The sequence below is a fragment of the Pezoporus occidentalis genome, unplaced genomic scaffold (assembly GCF_034315485.1).
Source record: "Pezoporus occidentalis ecotype Australia unplaced genomic scaffold, CSIRO_AGI_Poc_V1 ctg294, whole genome shotgun sequence".
Classification (NCBI taxonomy): domain Eukaryota; kingdom Metazoa; phylum Chordata; class Aves; order Psittaciformes; family Psittacidae; genus Pezoporus; species Pezoporus occidentalis.
This window is the reverse complement of record NW_026914874.1, coordinates 593,277-609,559: the sequence shown is the minus strand read 5'-3', so window position 1 is coordinate 609,559 and position 16,283 is coordinate 593,277.

Here is a 16,283-nt window from a genome sequence, read left to right as displayed (position 1 = left end):
GGCAGAAAGGAGCCTGCCGTGTTTTACCGAGCTGCTGGGGGCCCTGCCTTCCCAGCCAAATTCCTTAGAGCTCTCCCTGCCACTCCCTCTGCCAGTGCAGCTCCCGTGAGACCTGGGCAGTCCCAGCATCAGAGCACACAGCATCAGTTTAGAAGCGAAAGCCCAGGCTCCCATCCTGCTTGCTGGGAGCCGTACACACACACAGAGAGAGCTGGTGCTGTACACAGTGCACCTCCCGCATCCCCTGGTTTGTCCGTGCTGCCCTCCGGTATCCCAAGCCCAGTCCTGCATCACGACTGTGCTAAGTGGGCACAAGGCCTTGTGGAGTAGGGAGAAGTGGCACAGCTGGTACCAGCCAAATGGTCCCACGGGAAGTCATTCCAGCCCGGGCAGCAGTGCTGGCATGGCTCAGCATGGAAGGAGGCACTTGATCCCTGCCTTGTCCCTGGCTGGGATGAGTGGTGCGAGCATGGGGCTCCCCAGGGAAGGACTTGCACGGCTCCTCTCCCTGACACGAGGAGCCTCTTTCCTCCTCAGCACAGGTCACTGCTGGATCTCCATGGCAGGGGCAGGAGGCTCTGCTGCAGCCCAGCCCTGCTCAGCACCCTCAGCCTGCTCTGCTCCTTCTGGAGCACCCCGGGGAGCTCTGGGCTCTTGACACAGCATCTGCCAGAGCCCCCTGCGCCCTGCCAGGCGCATCCCGGGTCTGGGCATGCCTCCAGAGGCCCAGCACGTCCCCTTGGCATCCTCAGCCCCTGCACTCTGGAATGATGCTCTCCAGCCCTTGGCTCCCTCCTTCCCAGCCCTGAGCTGCGGCGTGGGAAGGCTCAGCCTGCGCCGGGCCGGGCCTTCGCCACTGGATGGCACAAGAGCCCTGATGGAAGAGCCCGGGTGGTCCTGGGGTGCTGAGCGAACCCCTGGCTGCTCCGGGATGGGGGTGCGGGGAGGTGCTGGGCTCCCAGCCCCGCAGCTCCGCTCCCTCCTCGCACCCTCGGCAGCACTGGGGGCTCGCTGGGAGCAGGACTCTGACCTTGGCTGGGCTCTCTCTGCTGCACCTCCAGCTGGGAAGCCGCTCTCCCGGAGCACACACGGCTCTCCCCAATCAGCTCTCCCTCCAGGTAAGAGTGAGCTCGCATCCCTGCTCCTCACAGGCTGGAAAACCGGGGAGCCTTGACAAGCATGGGCTGAATGAGCTCAGTCTGATACCGTCCTCCTTGCAGTGACCCCGGTGGAGGGTTGCGGGTGTCAGCCTGGCCCATAACTCACAATAAAAACCTTTGTCCCCCAACTCCCTGACCAGCCCCTTCTCCGTCTGCCCCTGTTGCCCTGAGGAAGGGGCAGTGTTGCTCTGCCGCCCTTGGCTCATTGTTCTCCTGCAGCTGCTGGGTCAACAAGAGCTGGGAGAGGAAATGAGTTGAGGGAGATGCCAAGACCCCCGTTGCTCAAGGAAAAATGAGGGAGGTGGCGTTTACTGGCTTTCCAGGAATAGTGGCTGCAGCATGGACCCCTGCAGCTCAGGAGAGGGAGGGCGCTGCATCTTCAGCCTGCCGTGCCCCCACACAGGCAGTAGCAGCAACTGAGGATCCATGGGATGCTCAGCTGGTGGTTTCTTTAGGCCAGGCTTTGCAAAAGATGCAAGTGATTTGCCTGGGTATCCTTGGAGAGGTCTGGCACTGTGGGGAAGATTCCCTTACCCACAGACCCTCCCTCTTGATGGCACTGGGATGCTCAAGGACTGAGGCTGCTCCAGAGGCTGGGGGCCTGGCTGGCACTTGGTGAAATGTCCCCTCTCCTCCAGCCCACTCCCAGGCTGTGTGTGCTTATGGCCCCCAAATCGAGGGCACTGAGCTTGGTTAGAAGGGGTGAGAGCCAGGGGACTGGCAACACTGTGCCTCCCCTGAACACCACGGGAATGCAGCAATCTGCTGTACATCCCTGCCAGGAGCTGGGTACAGACATTCCCACAGCCACCCCGCCTTCAAACAGCCCCTCAAAAGGGTGGCAAAGTCCCTTAGAACAAAGGGTGGCAAAGAACAGGTCTTGCTCAGAGCACTGACAGAGACACCCCACCAGCACGGTCTCCTCCCTGGCCCCAGGTCTGTTTGGTTTGGTTTGGTGGCTGCAGGAGCACAACCCCACAGCTGTGGTGCCTGTGGCTGCGCTCGTGTGCATGCTCTTCCCCAAGTGCAGCTCCTGCTCATCCTCTGAAACCCCCTTTGTTCGGCCAGGAGCTGGAGCCAAGCCCCAGCCCTGCTGCCGCTGGCGGTCCCATGGGGATGTGCGCTGCTGGAGTCAGGCACCGGCACCTCGTCCTGGCTGCCACAGTGCAGCAGGAGCTGCAGAGCTGTGGGTTTGCAGTCGTGTCTGCTCCTGGTGTCATTCACATCGTCAGGAAGTAACAGCAAAATCCCAGAACATCCCTGCCCTGCATCCACACCCTCCCAGTCACCGAGTGCTTCCCAGGAACAGTAAGGAGATCTCCAGTCCTGTTTCTCCTGGGAAATCACTACAACATAATGGCATCTTCATCTGGATCCCCTCTTGGCTCTGCAGACATGCGGCCAACACCTACAGTCCTTCCTCTCCCTCCCCTGGGGGTGGTTTGTTTGTTTCCTCCAACATTTATGGGTCAGCTGGAGTCAAGAGAGCTGATGAGTGTGAGCAGAGCCCCAGGCGCTTCCCAGCCACCGATGGAATGCTGGACAGGGGATGGGGACAGGGATGGGGATGGGTTGGCGTGGGGAAGGCTGCAGCACACAGGATGCAGGTCGGACGAGCCTGCATTTCTCTGGTGGTGCAGGTCCAGCTCAGAGACTGAAACTGGGAGTTATCTGTCTCCTTAAAGTGGGTCTATGAGCAATAAATTAGGAACAGCTCAATCCCAGCATGGAGACCAAACACTGTCACATAAATGGAACAGTAAAGTAGAGCTGTTAGTTTATAACCTTTACCCATATTTAAACTAAATGGAAATTAGTTTTTTTTTTTCCAATTACTTTATTTGGATTTACACATTTCATTGTCAGACCAGATCAAAGGGTTTCCTGGGAAGTTTATTTTAGGAACGTTTTTGGGACATACACCTGTGACGCTGCTTTATTTGGGGCACTCAGACTGCTACAGACCAGCCCCAGTTGTTCCTCATCGCCACCCAAAATTACATCCAGCCACAGGAGAGGAGCCACGCTGCAGATCTGCTCTCTGGTGCGGAAAGTACTGAGCTACAGAAGCACTCCATGACCCAGCTTCAGTGTGTGCTTGAGCTGTGTCCTGGGCTGCCTCTGCAGAGCGGGAGCAGCAGCTCAGGGAGGGGATCCTGCCCCTCTGCTGCACTCTGGGGAGAACCCCTTCAGCCCTGATCCAGCTCTAAGGGCAGCAGCACAAGAGGGACGTGGAGCTGTTGGAGGGAGGCCAGAGGAGGCCATGGAGATGCTGCGAGGGCTGGAGCAGCTCTGCTCTGGAGCCAGGCTGAGAGAGCTGGGCTGGGGCAGCCTGGAGAAGAGAAGGTTCCTGAAGGGGAGACCTGAGAGCAGCTCCAGTGCCTGAAGGGGCTGCAGGAAAGCTGGAGAGGGTCTTGGGACAAGGGATGTAGGGACAGGCCAAGGGGAATGGCTTTAACCTGCCAGAGGGGAGACTGAGCTGAGCTCTGAGGCAGAAGCTCTTCCCTGTGAGGGTGCTGAGGCGCTGGCACAGGGTGCCCAGAGAAGCTGTGGCTGCCCCATCCCTGGCAGTGTTCAAGGCCAGGTTGGACACAGGGGCTTGGAGCAAGCTGCTCTAGTGGAAGGGGTCCCTGCCTGTGGCAGGGCTTGGAGCTGGAGGAGCTTTAAGGTCCCTTCCAACAGAAACCAGGCTGGGGTTCTATGAAAAGCATCAGATCCAGGCAAGGAGACTGTGACCTGTCCAGCACCTCTGGCAGACTCCCAAGTCCCATTCCCCCAGTTCAGGAGGAGCTGTGATGCTGAAGGCTCTGCAAAACCACCTCTTGGTCCCTCGCTGCTGGCAGGCCCTGCTCAGAGGACACAGGGGTGGGTCAGCCTCAGGAACCGCAGTCATGCAGTGTGTGAGCACCAGCACCGCTGGGCACCACCGCTGCATGGATCCAAAGAGCACACCGACGTCAGAGCCAGGGCAAAGTCTGGCAGGAAGCAAAGAGGTGTGAAAGGCAAATCATCATCACGTGTGCCCCATACACGTGTCTGTGGGTGCAGGCCTGGTGCCTGTGCTGCCTGCCCCGGGCTCAGCACTGGCCTGGCCACATCCTGCCCATGTGCACAAGCAGGAAGAGAGCAGGACCAGGACTGGGATGTGTCCCACCACGCATGTCTGCTGGAGCAGGGAGCAGGAGCAGGGAGAAGCATCCCTTCCAAGGCTATCAGGTACCTGGGGCATACAGCTTGGTGTGTCCTGAGACCATCCCGGTCCCTGGGCACTGCCCTGGGATGACCACACTGGCCCAGGCTGGTGGTGACCTTCTGCTGGTGGGGTGCGGGGCCGAGTGGGTGCGTGTGAGGTGCTTGCACACCCTGGCCAGGGCATTGCCTTTCATGAGGCTTTGTCCACACCATCCCTAATAATATCAAGGTGTTCTGCCAAGTTCCTTCCAGCAACCTATGACTTCATTCAAAGTGACAGGGGACCTGATTTATTATACTAACGAGCGGGCGATAAATAAACATGACCTGAGAGAATCCCAATCCCACAATTCCAGACTTGTTCGGCTCCTTGGGGGAGATGAAAGCTCTCCTGCCATTTCCCAGTGCTACCCAGAATCTCCCCTACTTGATCTGCCAAAGCTTTCTCCCGCTGTCGAGCTTGGCATTTGATTGAATTGACAGAAGCTGCTTATTAATTGCACTAATGAGGGGCTCGGCAACACGGAGCGATGGAGAGAGCCCAGTGTGGCTGATAAAACGCTCAGCACTGCACGGAGCACAAGGTCACCGTGTTGCCAGGCTACTGGCTGTGCTGCCTGGAAAACGAATATGGGAACCGGGAGGTGACTCTGGGAAATAATACTGCTCCAGACCTCTCATCATGAATAGGACAGTGATGCTTTATTTCCTTAGGAGGGTGTGAGCACAGGGGCAGCGCAGCGCAGGCAAGGGGATGAATGGCCAGGGTGCTTCACAGGCCTGGACGAGCAGGAACCCAAAGCCAGGCTGCAGGAGAAGGCATGAGGAAGGTGCCCACACTGCTGTGTGGCCTAAAGGGGGATTTTGGGTGTCTGGTAACAATAAGGGAACTGTCCTGCGTTTGACCTGTGCTGGTTTCCCAAATACCACCGCAGGGGGAGATCGAGGAGCCTGATTAGAGCTAACAGTAACTGCAAAGTTGGCAAGGGGATGTTCTTGGGTATCTCTGATCTCTTGAGACAGTCATTCCCGCTGGGAGTTTACCAGAGAGCCCCCAAGGGTTTATAGCAATAAACAGGAATATTTTTGCTCCAGTAGGAAGGAAAAAGGACAAAAAAAAGAGGACAAATACCGATCCTAATCTCTTTCTTTTCAACCAATTTTGGAGCCTCCATTCAACTTCTCCAAATTGCACCTCACCAGGGGAGCTTGTTCTCATACCAAGGCCGTTATCTGAATGAAGCCCTGGAGCATGAGCCCTCTGGTTTGCGGTAAGGCACTGCCTAAAACAAACATCATTCATCTTCCAGCGTTGTCTGGGACATGGACCCATGGCACCGGAGCTCCTGCAGACCCCTCTGCCTGCACCCATGCTGTGTGGGGGGCTGCACAGCTCTGTGCTGAGGATCTCCGTGTGCTGGGGGACTGACATCTCTCCCACCCCATCAGCACAGGCAGCCTTGCAGCCTTGCAGGGCACAGCCATCAGATGGGCTCTGTCTGCCCTCTGAGATGCAGGGACGCGGCTGCGGTCTGGGGAACCACAGGAACAACAGCTCCGTGGAAAGGTGTCCTTCCAAATTCCACCACGTTAATGTCACGGCAATGCAGTAATGTGACAGAAATGGCTCTGCCTGAGGATGGGATCATGGAGGTTTAGCTGTCTAGACAGAGAGGCCAATGGGGCACCAGAGGATAACCAGAGCCCTCGCCTCTGGCTGCTGCGAGCAGCCCAGGCTGTGTGGGGCAGGATCCTGGCCCCATTCCTGGCCTTGGGCTGATCCAGTTGCTGTTCCCCTGGTGTCAGGGCAGGCAGGAGGGGAGGGAGCCCTGCCCCGTGTCCCTGGGGTGCTGGACACAGGCATGGTGGTGGGGCAGGATTTGGAGCGGAAGGGCAGGCAGGAGGCAAGGAGGAAGAGCAGCCTCACCCCTGGGGCTGCCCAACAATGGCAGGGAAGGCAGCAGGGAGCTGGGAAGTGCAGGGGGTGACAGGACACGCTCCAGTCGCCTGCGCCCTGCTCTGGCCAGAGCCCTGCAGGCTCCCTCCTGCTGGCACTTACCTCCCTGGTCCCAGGGCTTCCTGCCCTGGCCCTTCCCTCCCAAAGCTTTTGTTTCCCTTCTCCGGAGCAAAATGGATCTGAGGATCAGGTTTCCAAAGTGGAAAAGCAATTTCTTCCCCTGCAAATTGCCCCTGTTCTGTTGTGTTTCCCACTGACTCCGCTTGCTCAGGTCAGGGCTGCTCGCAGGCACCGCAGTGGCTGCTCTTGGTGCCCGGTGGCTGCATGGATGGATGCAGGAAGCTCGGTGCCTTTCCGGGAATGCTGCCTGCACCCCTGGGCTCAGCCAGTGCAAACTGGTGCAGCACAAAGCTCTAGGTGCAGAGCAGCTCCCTGTGCCGGAGGGCAAGCGGGCAGTGTGTGGTCCAAGCTAAGGGCCAGTGTGTGCCTCTATGGGCTCCAGCATCCAGCTGAGCAGACCCAGGCAGGACCAAGGCCTGGTTAAGGGGAGACCCCAGGGTTTTCCAGATACAAAGGGATGTCAGGAATCTCCTGCTCACTCTGGGGCTCCATGCCTGGGGTCACAAGCCTCTGAGTTCCTCACCAAGGCTCATGCAGCGTTTGGGATCTGCAGGGATGCAGACCCTGCTCGAGACGAGGCTGGTCCATGGGCTCTGCCCCATGTGTGTGAGTTCTGCCTGTATTCCCTCTGCAGCGAGGTGAATTCAAGGCTTCCTGGTGTGAAGCTCTGCTGGCACCACCGCAGCCGCTGCAAGCCTGGGGTCTCCTGGGCAGGGGGAACACACTGCAGCATCCTGCCCTCGCCCCTGCTCCCGTGGCACTGGGGATGACAAGGGCTCCCCACCACGTTCCCTCTGCCCAGCTTGAAATTCACTTGGGAAAACAATACTTTGACTAACAAATAACAAGCCTGGCAGCCGGCCAGTGATTCAAAGGCTCCAAACCCAGAGCCGAAATCTGCATCTGGCCACACTCCCTGCTTGGTTTGGCAGCAGTGCTGGTGTCTGAACCCCTGCCAGCACCAGCAGCGGCTGCCGTGCCCCGAGCAGAGCATGCTGAACCGCCCGCGGGGTGTCCTGCATGCCCTGGCACTGCTGCCAGGGCCTGGAGTGCTGGTGTACCCATGCCCCAGGCTTTATTCTCACAGAAAGGGATACGCTGGCTGCAGGGAGCAGCTGCTGGAACAAGGAAAATGCCCTGGAAAACTGTTTGCAAACAACTGTGTTGCTGTGGGAGGCAGGATGCGTGCCGGGGCTCTCCTCTCCTGCATCCCATGGACCTCCTGGCTGGCCAGGCTGGCTCCGTCGCATCCCATCCTATCCCATCCCATCCCATCCCATCCCATCCCATCCCGGCCTCGCTTCCCGAGCAGAGCAGCAGCTCCCCGGCTCCAGGTCTGGCTGGGCAGGGAGGCCAGCACAGTGCTGGGAGCTCGGAGCCGGGCGAGGAAACACAACAGAGCCTGGCAGAGGCTCGGGGCTCCCGCGGGGTAACACAAACTGTGCTAATCTTAAGTGACACGGAGGCAGAGAGGGGCAGGGAGCAGAGGGGCCGAGCTGGAGGCTGTTGGAGGGGCAGGGAGCTGGGCTGTGGCCCCCCGGCCTCCCCCTGCCCGGGAAGGGTGTCATGTGGAAGGGTAATTGGATCCTGGGATTTACTGAATGATACCCATGGATTATTTCACAGCCATCGTGTCCCGGGGTAATCCTGTTACGGCATTACACAGCCACGTGCATGCGCTGCCCCAGCAGAGAATCTCAGCCTGGTTTGGGTTGGAAGAGACCTTAAAGCTCATCCAGTTCCAACCCCTGCCACGGGCAGGGACCCCTTCCACTAGAGCAGCTTGCTCCAAGCCCCTGTGTCCAACCTGGCCTTGAACACTGCCAGGGATGGGGCAGCCACAGCTTCTCTGGGCACCCTGTGCCAGCGCCTCAGCACCCTCACAGGGAAGAGCTTCTGCCTTAGATCCAACCTGAATCTCTCGTTTAAGTTTTAACCCATTATTCCTTGTCCTATGTCCATGGCTGATGACCATGAAGACATGCCCAGGACATCACTTTGCTGGAGCTTGGTCGGGGACCCTTCAGCAGAGGAGGATCTGCTACCCAAGGGTGGCTGGTGCTATTTGGCACCTTGGGCTGTCCAAGGTGCACAAGAGGCTGGGATGTGGTGGCTTTGTGGCAGGGTGCAGAGCTTCTGTGGCTGTGAGGGAACTTGCCAAGGGGATGGAGTTGCCATTCCTGCCCTGGCAGCATAGGGCTGGGGTCTGTTCCTAGCGATAGCATCCCCGGGCAGAGGGGTGATGCAGTTGTGCATCCTGACATGCAGCATCGTACACAGTGCTCCAGAGCCGGATCCCTACTGTGTCCCCCGGTGCTGAGCTCCTCCTGTGTGGGATGGATTCAGCAGAGCCCAGACCTGGGGAGGGAAAGTGAAGAGCTGAACCCCAGGTATCCTGGCAGAGCACAATCAGAGCATCTCGTGGAGGCAGAGGGTTAGTGGCTGGGATGCTGTGTGGGACCTGAAGAGGTCTGTGGCTGTTGATGGCCAGACCAATGTCTCCTGTGACCCCACACCACGTACCTCCCCCTCTGCTCCCTTGGCTCCCTACAACATCGTCATCTGCTTTTCCAAGTCACAGCGGAGGCGAATCCAGTCTCCAAGACAGCAAAAACACACTCACGTCCCCCGAGCTGTGTAAGAATAGCAGATGAGCTGGGGCAGCCTTGACCACAGCTTCCTGCTGTGGCCGAGGAGGAGATGATGGAGAACACCCCTGCGCTGGGGCTCCTGGAGCTGCATGGGGGGATCAGGGGGCAGCAGGAGGGGAGGTGGACACCTGACCAGTGCAGTGATGTGAGACCCCAACCCACCGGGACCATGCCTGGATCCCCCAAACCCAGGGCTGGCAGAGGGTGGGAGGAAACCCTCCATCATCCTCTTCCTCCTCCCTCCAGCGTGGGATGGGGAAGTGGAGGCTGCGGAGTAGCGTCACCCAGCCCCATGAGAGCTGCTGCTGGCCAAGCCACAGCGCTAGGTACACAGTCTGTGTTTTAGCAGGGATTAATGATCTTTGGTGCTTGTGCCCCAATGAACTTCCACCCAGAGAAAAAGAAGTATTTGTACCCGGCAGCAAGGGGTTTAATCAAAAACAAGCTTCTGTGGCAGCTGAAACACTGCAATCTGAAACACCGCAGATGCAGCCAAGTCTCCTGCAGCAGCTTTCCAGCAGGTTAACTTTGGACTGGGATGATAACAAATTATCTGCTAAACACACATGTGAGGGGAGCCTCATGCCAGCGTGTTCCACTTGTCTTTAGCTGCTCCTGCTCTCATTTTCTCTGTGTCTTTGTCACCCAAGACATTTTGTTCTTTTAACCCTGGAAACCAGGGAAAGGGTAGCAGCGCCTTTAGCCTAAGATGGAGCATGACCTCCTGCTTCCAAACAAGGGCTGGCTTTATTTCTGCTGGAGCTGGGTTTGGGGAATAACACAAATGTTTGTTGTCCCACAAAAGACCGGCTTATCAGCTATTATTAGAGCAGGGATGATAATTCAGAAGGAGCAGCTTATTAGGCACATTTAACCCCGTTCTCTGTTTATGGAAGATCTGGGATTTGTTTGGATGGTAGCTGGGGTTGTTGCAAGGGTTTTCTTCTGAGGCTCTTTGGAGATGGAGCACGCACACACCCTGTGCCCGTGCTGGTGTTCATGCCATGGGCTGTTTTGCCTCTGTGGTGGGTAGGTAGGTCAAAAGACATCTCACTGGGCATCTGCCTGGGTGAGGAAGCAGTTCTGGCTTGTACATGAGACTCATTAAGTTGCTTTATGCCTCTTCTCCTGCTTGTACAGCTCAGCCACCAGAGTCTGTGTAAAGCAAACACGAGAAGCACGTCAAGTGTTCAAGGCCAGGTTGGACGGGGCTTGGAGCACCCTGCTCTAGTGGAAGGCATCCCTGCCTATGGCAGGGGTTGGAGCTGGAGGAGCTTTAAGGCTTTAAGTTCCCTTCCGCCCCAAACCAGTCTGGGATTCTAAGAAGAAAGCAGAACTGAATTTGCCAGTGAGAACCAGCTTTGACAGACATTTACTTAGCAGAACCGTGTCCCTAGCAATGTGGACTTGGAGGGCACGACTTGGGGTCTGTAAATGTGTTTTCTCTCACACAAGCTCCTTGCTGCTCACCCCTGAGGATAGTGCTATCTCCCAGACTGGCTGTGCAGCCACCAAGCAGCAGCACAAAGCTGAGGGTGGTTTGTGAGGAGCTGTGAAGGAAGAGGAGATGGAGGAGAAGGAGCTGCAGAGTGGGCAGAGCATCCCGGCGATGCAGAGGCGGGATGTGTGATGGAGCAGTGGATGCAGGTCCCTAATGAAGCAGCAGCTGCTTCCCAAGGAAAAGCCGCTTGAATCCATCCCACTCCAACCCTTGCTGCCGGCAGGACATGAAATCCCAGCCTCCCTGGCAGCACAAGGCAAAGTCCCCAAGGCCAGGGCTGCCTCCAGCTTTCAGTGTACTTTGGTGGTGCTGGACTTAGGCCTGTGTTTGTGCAGGGAAGGGACCTGACCCACTTCAGAAGGAGCCGGCTCCACGCAAGCCTTTGGGATGGGCTCTGGCCACTGCCTGTGGCCCCACCACCTCCCCTCCCCTCTCCGCTGGCCATGGGCGCTGCTCCCTGCTCCCTCCTTCCCAGGGCTTGGAATGATGCTGAGCTGGGCCCTGGGAGGGAGCAGAGCCTGTGGGACCCCCCCACCCCTGCCCATAGCTGGGGGCTGCTCCTTGTCAACAGGAACCCTGTACTGGGCACGGGCTGTGAGCTCCTCTCCAGGGACCTTTCCCCCAAACAAGCACGGTGGCACAAGGCCAGCGGACAGTGGCTTTCCCAACATTGTCAGTCCCAGCTCTTTGGGCCCAGAACAAGTGGGGTTTTGGAACAAGCAGCACAAATGTGTATTGACACGTGTACATAACAGGTTGTGTGCTCACCGGAGCTGAATGCGAGCAAACTACTCCCAGCTCCTGCCAGCGAGGGAAACATCAAGGCAGCAGCGCTGGTAAAGCCAGCCATGAGGACAGCACAACAAGCAGAGCTCTGCATTCGCTGCCTTTCACCCGTGCTCGCCCCACGCAGCCCAGTGATGCAGCTCCAGTGGTGTTCCCGCTTGGACACCCAGTCTGAACCATCAGCAGCTCACCCGAGGGCTGAGGCAGGAGGAAGTGAGCATGTCCCTGACCTCCTTCCTGCAGCTTCTGTCTTTCCTTCCTGATGCTCACCTAGAAATGAAGCAGCCCAGGCTGGGCAGTGCCTGTGGCATGGGGCTCTGCACTGGTGCTTGGCAGAGGGATAGGGTTCCGTGTCTCCTCTGAGGATGGATACGAATGCTCAGCCCATGGGGTGCTGCACGCATGGAGCCCCAGGAGAGCATGAATTGCTCCCTTTGCAGGCTGCTTCCTTCCCAGGCACCTGCCAGCTTGGTCATAGAATCATAGAATAGATAGGGCTGGAAAGGACCTTAAGATCATCCTGGTTCAGCCCAGTGCTGGCAGCCACGGCTTCCCAGGTGGAGTGGCAGAAGCAGGCTCCTGGATGTCCACAACCTGTGCGCTTAAGCCAGGAAATCCCAGCCCTCTGGTACTTGCCAGGCTCTAGGTTTAAAAATACTTAAAGAAAATAATCCTCCAGTCTCATTGAGGCCAAAGCAGCTCTGGGCAGGATTCAGAACAAATACTGGGGGCTGTGTTTTGTCTGTTCTCAGCAGGCGCTTGGCTCAGTGCTCAGCGGGGACTCGCGCAGCCATTGACATCTCAGTGGCTTGGGAGGAGGGTGCCAGGGGAGACATGGACAGCACAGTGTGGGGCAGGAGCACACAGCCCCGCTTAGCAGCCAGGAGTGGCCCTGATGGTGCCTGAGGCCATGCATGGGGTTTGGGAGCATGATGCTTCACACCCAGGTCCGTGGCGCTCACCCTGGCCAGTGCTCGCCTCCTCCTCCATAAGCAGCGCTTGGTAAAGCCTCAGATTCTGCTGTCCCTGCCCTGCGGCTCCCAGACTCCACACATTCATGTGCCAAAGCCCCAAGTGCACTGGGCCTCCCCAGTGATCCCCTCTGTGGGGAACACCGAGGGCTGGTGGTTACTGGAGGCAGCAGGAATCGCTGCCCCAGGGCTATGGGCAGCCCTGTGTGATGGAGCGGTGGGAGCAGCACAGCCAGGGCCAAGAGGTACCTCCACAGGAGGCAGGGCCAGCGGGGCAAGCCCTGTGCCTGAGGAAGGCAGGCTGCCTGCTGTCCACTTGGCTCTCAGGCTGTCCTCTCCCTTCCTTTTCAGACCTCTGAGAGTGCCCCAAGCTTGCCCAGGATGTGCAGGACCACAGATTTCAAGTACTAGAAAGAGGAGCTGGCTTTTGTGCAACATCCCAAGGAAACATCTGCTGCATACACTGCAAAACAGGCGCAGAGCTGGAGAGCAGCCTGCAGCTCCAGCTTATCCCCATGGTGATGCTATCCCAAGATCACTGAAGGTGCCATCCTTCCAGAAGCAGCCAAGTCACCAAACCCACCAGCAGTGGAAATGGATCCTAAAGATGAGTCATGAGAAGAGGGAGAGATGCTGCAGCCTGCTTGAAGATCAAGAGACATGGCCGTAAATGCCACCAGCCTCCCAACATCCAAGGATCACACAAGGCAGGCTATGAAACAAGGAAGACACACGCTCTCTGGGCAGAAATACGAGGGAGAGGTCCATGCAGGTGAGGCAGTGTTATTGACATATGAAGCTATTTGGTGCAGGATATGGTTAAAATTATATGCAGAGCTCCCACCTTTTCCTCCCCACCCCGAGAACAGGAATAGAGTCATTAAAACAGCATGTTCTGGGACAGCAGTGATCCCACGGGAGAGCTGGACACAGTGAGAAGTACTGCTGGTATCCCTGCCTCTTTCCTCAGGGGTCACCAGGTCTGCCAGAAACTTGCTGAGGAAGATCCCACCATGTGGTGTATGCTGCAGGACAGGATCTCGTACTGGTCAGACTGGTTTGGGTCTCAGGACAGCGGTGTGGCTGGGATGGAGCTGGGCATTCATTCACCCTGAGGATGGGGCCTCTGTGTCACCCACAGCACGTGGTGATGCCCCATCCCAGCCCTCTCACTTGCAGAGGCGCAGTTCCTGGGGTGGGATTCGCCTCCAAGCAGAGGATTGAGCCCCTTCTCCTGCCTGTGCAGAGGCACTGACAGCACCTGCTATAGACCCTATAGGATGAGCTGCTTACTCGGAGCTGCCAAGATGTGCTTGTCAGGCAGCCAGCACTTGGGAAATGAGGAAGGAAAGCGTGGAAGGAACGAGTCACTGCGCTGGGAACATACGGAATGGCAATCTGCAGGGAAGGATGGCAGCCCCCACACTGCCTGAAGAGCGAGCGAAGACCCTCCCAAAGCAGCGAATTAGCATTGAAAAGTACATTGGAATAGCATCTCTTTCCTCTGGCTCCAGGGACAGCAAGGGAGGAGGAACAGAGATAGTATTTCTTGTGCCAGATAAGCTCCTTGGCAAAAGGTGACACGCTGGTGTAGACTGCAGCATGAGGGGCCCGTGGAAAGGAGCCAGAGAGCACTCACCCCAGAAGATGAGGAACAGGCACAGTGCCAGGGTCAAGGGAGGACTACAGCCTACATGTGACGTCTCTTAACATTTGCTACGTGGTCTACATGTGGTCAAGGACCCCTTATTTCTGAGCAAGCTTGCCAAGAGGATCATTCTTCTCCTGGCAGTGGAGAGCAGGCGTGACAGGCTGGAGCCAGGCATGTGGCACGGTGCATCTCCCAGGCGGGATGCAGAAAAGCTGGATCAAAGCAAACGCAGCAGGAAAAGTTCTCCACAGAGCACAGTTACCCTCTGCCCACACAGCAACAGCAGGAGCAGCTTACCTGCTGCCACGTGCCTCTAACCGCCTCTGTGCTGTCCTCGGGTGCACATGGAGGTGGCAGTCACCCTTTGGTCAGGACTCCTGGGAGATTATCCTCCTTCTGCTGGGCTCACATCATCTCATGCTCCAAATGACTGTATTTGTCTCATCACAGCTCCCCTTCAACCGGTTCTGATACGGAATTAGCTCTGCTACCATTGGGTAACAGCTGTAGGGTGTGAGTGGAAGAAACACCTTGACTCCTGTTTCTGCCATCACGCCAGCAGATGCAGGTCTCTCTGATGCAGTCCCTGGTATCTGGACCCGGGTACTTGGGACCACTCTGTGGAGACACGACCTTGCTGAAGAATGTCCTGCATCCCCAAAGGGATGCATGGGTGACCTCCATGGCAGGCAGGGGACAGAGCAGCAAAGGGAGCCCAATGGGTGAGAATAAGCGTTGACCTAAATGAGAGTAAAGACAAACCACAAGTGCAAAGGTTTGCTATGGCACATTAATGGCCGTTTTAAACAGAAGCAGACACTTTCTTCCTACGGTTCTAAACATCAACAGAGGCTGTTACACCAACACACCCCTGAACAATGTTGTCCTTTATCATGCAAGGGAGGCAGAATCTGTGCGTTCCCCAAGGACCGCACTCTGACACCTTCTCTTCCCTCTCCATTGTCACAGGGTTGCTGTGATGGGTAAACTCAAAGCCTGGAAGCTCAGTTGAAGAGAAATGTGAATCCAAAAGGTCAGAAAACCTTTTCCCGAAGCTTAGTCAGGAAACTAGACAGGGTATCTCGAAAGAACAGACTTTCCCTAGAGATTCCCAATAATTCCTGGATTTGGACTCATGTTACCTCTCTTATCAAGCAGGACATGCGTATTCACGACAGATGAGAGAGCTAGACTTTTACACCTGCTAGAGACATTAACTCCAAGCGAAACCAGAGCTAGTGATTGTATTTTAAGATTACTACAGCCCTTAGAGTTTACAACAGGACACAGAAAACCTGATCTGGAATTGCTCTGCCATGGCCTCTCTTGCACCCTGGAAGAAAAACGGTTTGGCTGTACCCTGCTTTGAACTTGCTTAGTGTCCACAGTACATGCAGCCAGTAGCAGGACTGCAAGGCTGCTCAAGGTTGCTTTTCAAGGACAGCTTTGTTGCCTGATATCCTGAAACAATATCCTGTTTTCCTCACTAGACAAAAATTCCTGATGGGATTACTATTAAATCCGTCTTTTAAAGGAGACAGATATGCAGTGGCACAGAGCACGAAGGATTCCTTGACACTTCCTACAAGATGGAGAAACAGCAGCAGCACAGCCCTATGGCTTCTCGCCTGCTCTTTCCACCCATCCCTGGCTGGGAACCCTGAGCACTTCCCACCTCCAGCTGGCACGGGCCGTGCAGAAGACTTGATCCAAGACAGGATGTTGAAGAACAGCAAAGCAAAGCTTTTTGTCATTTTCTTATTAGCAGTGTAATTCTTTTGCATGCAACTGGCTATTTCTCTCCATTTTCATGGTGATGCCTCAGAAGTATGCAACTTCTTGGCAGAGGGAATCAACTTGCATGATAGATACTAACCACAAAGAGGTTAGGGCAGCTGTCAAAGTAAGAACTTTACACTTAAATTGGCTGGATGGGGCTTGGAGCAAGCTGCTCTAATGGAAGGAGTCTCTGCCCATGGTAGGGGTTGGAACTGGATGAGCTTTAAGGTCCCTTCCAACCCAAACCAGGCTGGGATTCTGTGAAATCTCAGTGACCCAAACTTGCCCCTTTAAGTTATTATTCATCTTGTTGTATAAGCAAAACAGGGCGCAGAGCTCTCCCTGTGAAGTCGCACAGAAACAGAGGTATCAAGCAAACCTCCCACCCACTCCCTTTGGTTTATGGTATCTTGCCTCAGAAGTGGGTGAAGGAGTTTGTTGTAGTCCCTGGTCTTCCCTTGGGTGCACCTGGCCCATAAGGTGCCCTGACATGCACAGAGCACAGCCATGAACAC